Source organism: Monopterus albus, unplaced genomic scaffold (genome assembly GCF_001952655.1).
Source record: "Monopterus albus unplaced genomic scaffold, M_albus_1.0 scaffold325.1, whole genome shotgun sequence".
NCBI lineage: Eukaryota > Metazoa > Chordata > Actinopteri > Synbranchiformes > Synbranchidae > Monopterus > Monopterus albus.
In genome coordinates this window covers 298,815-305,071 of record NW_018128205.1, presented here as the reverse complement: position 1 = coordinate 305,071, position 6,257 = coordinate 298,815, and the positions used below count along the sequence as shown (strand labels likewise).

At 36.6% G+C, this 6,257-nt stretch overlaps 1 long non-coding RNA gene and 2 other non-coding genes across 3 annotated transcripts in view; all 3 read right to left on the bottom strand.

The window, feature by feature from the left end:
* Positions 1-232: 232 nt before the first annotated feature.
* On the bottom strand, positions 233-304 carry trnad-guc (transfer RNA aspartic acid (anticodon GUC)). The gene has a single exon. It is a non-coding gene; the product is annotated as a tRNA-Asp (tRNA).
* Positions 305-545: 241 nt separating this feature from the next.
* trnav-cac (transfer RNA valine (anticodon CAC)) lies at positions 546-618 on the bottom strand. Its single transcript has one exon. It is a non-coding gene; the product is annotated as a tRNA-Val (tRNA).
* A 2,667-nt stretch (positions 619-3,285) lies between these two features.
* The window catches only part of LOC109974225 (uncharacterized), a 5,376-nt gene continuing 2,404 nt past the window's right edge, over positions 3,286-6,257 (bottom strand). The window contains exons 3-4 of the long non-coding RNA XR_002276940.1: positions 4,662-4,795; positions 3,286-4,457 (exon numbers count right to left, since the gene is read on the bottom strand). This is a non-coding gene — a long non-coding RNA (uncharacterized LOC109974225). The remainder of the gene's footprint in view (positions 4,458-4,661; positions 4,796-6,257) is intronic.

Genomic DNA, 6,257 nt, shown 5'->3' with positions numbered 1-6,257 from the left:
TCAGGTACTGTATACTGATTCATTCAAAAATTTCCTTCAGATACCAACCATACAACACCAGCGGGTGTTATGTGGGTTGTAGCGTGTAGACATTCAGTATAAACAATGGATATGTTATTCTTACCTTCTGAAAGCAAGGCTCTTTGAGTGTTAAATAGCATTATTTTATAGGGCTCTAAAATAAATAACATATAGATTTTAATTATCAATAAAAAAAATTAAAAAAAACAACCTCCCCGTCGGGGAATCGAACCCCGGTCTCCCGCGTGACAGGCGGGGATACTCACCACTATACTAACGAGGATTGGTACACCCGCAGCTGTTCCAGTATCTCTTTTATGGCCACTGATGCTGTTGCAATGGTTCTAAAGTCATACGTAAGATTAAGAGTTGAGAAATTCTCCTGTTATCGTTTTGAATTTGACAGGTAGAAGACACAAATAGAACATCCATGTAAAAGGTGGTACTGTGTAGTCCATTTCAAAGCAAAACAATTTAAAATATCTAAATAACCATTTAGGATCGGTGCCATGAATTCAAAAACATGTTTCCGCCCGGTTTCGAACCGGGGACCTTTCGCGTGTGAGGCGAACGTGATAACCACTACACTACGGAAACCACATTAAAAATAACACTGACATCTGGATATTAATCCATACGGGCCATATAGATTATTTTAATTTTTGTTTTATACTAGAATGTAAGAAAACACATGGAGAACGAAAAATGACTTAGACATAAACAAATAAATGACTACATCAATGCATAAATAAATACAGAAATAAATAAGTAAAAGAATAAATAATTAAATTGTTTGGTATTTTTAGTCAGATAGAATTGGTTAGATACTTCATGTATTAGAAATGTTTAGTGTAGACAGGATGTCTAGTTCAGGCTGTAAAATGCTTAGTCATTCTAATGAGTTACTGTAGGTTGTTTAGGTTCAAGGATAACTAAACAGAAAGTTGATTATTGTTGAGAGACAGAATGTTTATTCTTATTGTTATGACGTGTTTAACCATAGTCGTAGTCATAATGTTTTCTTATGCTCAGTGTCATGTCAGAATGTCTTAGCTACACACCACATAATCAACAGACATTCACAAATTGATTTTCTTCATGCTTTGACTACTGCTATGACCAGCTGCAAAGCTGGCACCGGAGACATCACGGTTTGGCGTCTGTCTGCGTAGTATGGGGCTAGCCCAACCAAAGTGATATAATGTATAGGCCTGTTATGGTTCAGGGCTTTTCATCTTCCGGCTGCCTGCCTGCATGCATGTTGGAGGTGTAAAGACTCCTGAGGATGTAATGTTAATTCTTACCTGTGTTCATTGAATAAATCAGCACTGTTATGAAGTTACTTGGACTGCCTCGTCTCTCAGAGTTAGTGTAGCAGAGTTGTAATTCCATTTGCCATAACCTAAATAATTTGTTGCAATGGCATTTTATTTTGTTACTTCCTCCGGAAGTGAGTTTTTTTTTTTTTTTGATTTATTAAGGCATATGACAGTAGTTATACATAAGTAAATAGATCAAAAACAAAAGGACTATAACATAAAATAAAGAACATAAAAACAAGAACAACATCGAAGCATACAATGTGAACATGAAACTTTTAGGCCAGGGGGTGACTTAATGGGTTAAGTTAAGTAAAAACATTCAGGGAAGTACATATATTACAAATTTTGATAGCTTTTTTATTTTCGCTCTTCAGGATGGAAGAGAAATAATTTTTAATTTCGCATAACAGGGCAGGGAAGAAGGGTTTAGATTTAGAGAATTTGCATTTGTGAATATAAAATTTTGCCATGAGTAGAATAAGTTAATTAAATGTAGCTTGTCACTTTCCTTTCTATTATTGTTATACAGACCAAATAAAACATATTCCCATTTCACAGCAAGGGGATAATGAATTTTGGAGGTGATGAATACAGATATATTCTGCCATAAATCATAACAAAATGGACAATCCCAAAATAAATGAACAGTAGTTTCCTCTGAGGAATTACAGAAAACACACGATGTATTAATAGACATATTAAATTTTGTAAGATAATGAGCAGATGGGTAAAATCTGTGAATTAATTTAAAGGAGACCTCTCCTATTTTATTACTCATCATATATTTAAAATAACCATACTTTATCCCAGCAAATGTCCGGAACCAAAATATTCCAGTATGATATAATATATAGCATAGACACTACATCCTGTTGAAAAATAGTCCGAATAGCTTGATTGTTCTTCTTTCTTATAGAGGTGAAACATGTTTTCCCTATGAACGTGTCGGCTGGATCCAAACGAAAAGAGGAGTCATCCGTATCATTGTCCAGGTTCTTGAAGAGCATCAGCAATCCAGAGGGAATCGCTCCAATAGTCAATGAGTATTCCTTTAGTGTAGGACTAAAGTTAAATCGATTTTTCAGTTCTTCAAATGTCAAAGGAACACCCTGGTCATTTAAAAGCTGTTTCACCAACAGGATATTATTTTCAAACCAATTATAAAGAAATAGAGATTTATTCTTATGAGTTATATATTGGTTGTTCCAGATGTAACAAATCTAATAAGTTAAGGCCACCATTTCCATATGTGTTCATCATTACAGATTTTTTAACATAGTGTATGCGATTTTTCCATATAAAGTTAAATAATGTTTGATCAATTGATTTAAGTATTTGTGGATTTAAGTATAAAGATTGAGCTGCATATGTTAATCTAGAGATTCCTTCTGCTTTAGAGAGAGTAAGGCTCTACCTAAAAGTGAGAGATCGCGTTGAAGCCATTGATTAAATCTTTTCTTAACATTCTTGAGTATGGGCTCAAAGTTGAGGGAACATCTTAAAGTTTGATTTTTGGATATAGTAACACCTAAGTATGCAACACTGTCTTTAACTTGTATTCCAGAGATATTAGTTAGATTGCAGTCCTTAATAGGGAGAAGTTCACATTTTTGAATGTTAAGCTTGAGACCAGATGCTTCCAGCTTTGCAGGTGACCATAGCAGTAGTCAAAACATGAAGCAAATCAATGTGTGTGTGTCTGTTGATTGTGGTGTGTAGCTAAAAACATTCTCACACGACCTCTAGTGACATGTCATGACATTAAACATAAGAACATATTATGGCTAAGGCTACAATTATACACATCATAATAATAATAATATTAAACATCCTGTCTGCTGACAGTCATCAACTTTTCTATCTAGTTATCCTTGACCCTGTAAAAACCCATGAGCATGACTAAGCATTTAACAGCCTACCTAGACATCCCATCTCCACTAAACATTTCTAATACATACAAGTACCTAACCAATGTCTATCTGACTAAAAATACCTAACAGTAGACTTGTGAGCATGTTGACAACACCACAGGAGAGTGAGAGAGCAGGGGTCAGCAATACAAACTACTCAGTGCCACCTCTGAGAAATATATACAGTATGAGCAAATATTAAAACAATTAACATTACCTGCATAATGTCCCTCTGTGCAAGCTTGGTCCAGAGTGACACAGAACATATTGTACTGTATTTTGGAATAGAGCTATTTTATCTGAAGGCTTTAAACTTAAAAATATCTGTTCCATTACACTTAAAACATAAATAAAAATCATGATAAAGTTATAGGTCAGCAGTGAGTCTATGTATATACTGTACTATAATTCCAGTTCACATAATTTCAGTTAACACATGGATTTACTCTGCGATATACACCAAAATACACAGCTATATCACCTCAACAGTGAAGTGGATTTACACAAGATTCTGAGTATATTGACTTAAAATAACCTTTGAGGCCAACAGCATGCTGTACTTTTTCCATTGTGAGATACTTTCTTACAACAGTATTATACATTATAGTCAAAAGGTGTGGTCACTGATAATTTAGCTTTTCTTTAATCAAGCTATTGGATTTGCAATGAAAGCCATGACTTGAAAGCAATGGAAGTGTTGACTACAAGCTTTAATTTGAGGATGTTCACATTCATGCTGGAGTCACTGTGAGAGTCAAGGCCCTTTTAAGCCCCTTTTAGAAAGTATAAAGAGGATTACATAATTCCTACCATACTTATCAGAAGTCAATGTAAACAACTTCAAATTAAAAGTGAAAGTCAGTACTTAAACATTACCAAATAAATAGAATTCCAAATCATAAATAAAGAACACTTTGCCAAAAAGAGAATATATGCCATAGTCCAAATAGTTTTTAATTAACCTGTACATACAGACCACTTTAAAAAGCTACTACATCTGAAACATATTTTCACTGGCAAAACCTACAGTGAAGTGGATATTTATAAACCTCAGTTTATATGCAATGCTTGAGATGTTTAATGCTTTTCAGATACCTTAACAGTTTGTGATTGCCGTCAATGCGCCTCTGTGGGTTCAGCTGAAGGGTACGCATTCAAACTCCATGAGGATCCCCACGCCACATGGACTCCTGGACACGCTGTCCTTAATATGAGAAACAAAACACAGATAAGGCACACTCAACAAAAAAAGTACAGTAAAGTTATCACTAATCTAGCAGTACATCCACAACTAGATCAAATCCAGTCTGACACTTAATAAAGCAGATTCTTTAAGGCATTGTGAGTAAGTCAGAAAGTAACCCAAATCCCAACATGTTGGGAAATGAGTCCTGAAAAACTTACTTACTTTATATGCAGATGCCTTGTGCATTCAGGTGCACAGCCATCATTTTGTGTCCACAATTGGGATGCTGCTGCAGAATTCGGGTCACAGTTTCATCCAAATCATTGTCCTCCAGTGAAGTTAATAGATCATGAACTCTGGTCATCAACAAAAAAAAAAAAAAAAAGTTAACAAGAGCAATGTCACCTTTCTTACAGTATAAGCAAAACATATCACAGGAATTCTGTTGCTCTGTCATGAGCTCAGCTATAAGATTTTAAGGTGTAGCTTCAATTATATTGGGGGGTAAAAAGCATGATGACGTCCTGCGGTTCCTTCATGTATCTCAGAGGATGTAAAGTTGGTGGGTTGCTTCATGAACTGAAAAAACTTAGAAAAAAAAAAATCTACTGGACTTAGATTTCTATGTCGAAGACGTTTCACCTCTCATCCAAGAGGCTTCATCAGTTCTAACTGACTAGTGTTGAGCCGGAGATATTTATCCCCCTCTGTGGTGTTTCAGTCCTTTGAAGACCAACAATGTGATGAATCCATCCGATGAAGCCTCTTGGGTGAGAGGTGAAACGTCTTCGACCTAGAAATCCAAGTCCAGTTGTTTTTTTCAGTTTACTATTGTTAGGTTATTTTTTAGTTAGATAGATATTCAGAGATTTGTTGTCTAGGAATGTTTAGTGCAGACAGGTTGACTAGCCCAGGCTGTTAACTGTTCAGCCTGCAGTGCAGACTGCAGGCAGGTCAAGGTTACAGGAAAAGAGCTGTTAGTGTCAACTGTAATGCTAGTCTTAATATTTGTCTTAATGTGTAAGGTTATGTCCAATTGTTTTAGATACACACCACGAAAACAACAGTCACGCACCTTGACTTTTCCTCATGTTTTGGCTAAACGTTATAGCAGCTGCAAGGCTTGCTTATCGGGTGACGTCACGGTTCGACAGCCCAGAAATGATTAATATTGTATAGCAATGCTTGGTTGGGGGTCTTTCCTGTTTCCGGGCTGCTTGGGCAGCCTGGGAGTTGGAAGATCTCTGGACTTGAAGTGTTAATTCTTGCCTGTGACTTTTTGAATAAACCAGCACGGTTATATTTTTATATACTCAAGTGGTCTGAGTCGTCCCTCGGAGTTCCTGGTTTGAAAGAACCGGATGAGGCTTTATAATGGAATAGAGCCTTTACTATGAACTGGATGACTGAGAATCTGCACAGACATGTTGCTTCATGAAGACCGTCTAAGACTTATGGATCAACTTATACATCAATATATGCATTGAGCTGAGCCAAGTCATCCATCAATCCTTCCAGACGAAACTGGTGATAGTCCCCTAACTAACTGCCCACCAGGACAATAGGCGTCGGTCCACAGGGGAGGATTCAAATACAGGTAACGACTCTCACCGATACTGGGCTATAATGACTCAGTCGTTAGAGGACATTGATGGCCTTCAAAGGACTTGTTGTACCCGGTACTTTTTACCATACTGACTCAGAGACGAGGCAGTCCAAGTAACTACAAAACAGTGCTGATTTATTCCATGAACACAGGTAAAAATTAACATTACACGCTCAGGCATCTTGCACCTCCAAACTGCACGCAGGCAGATG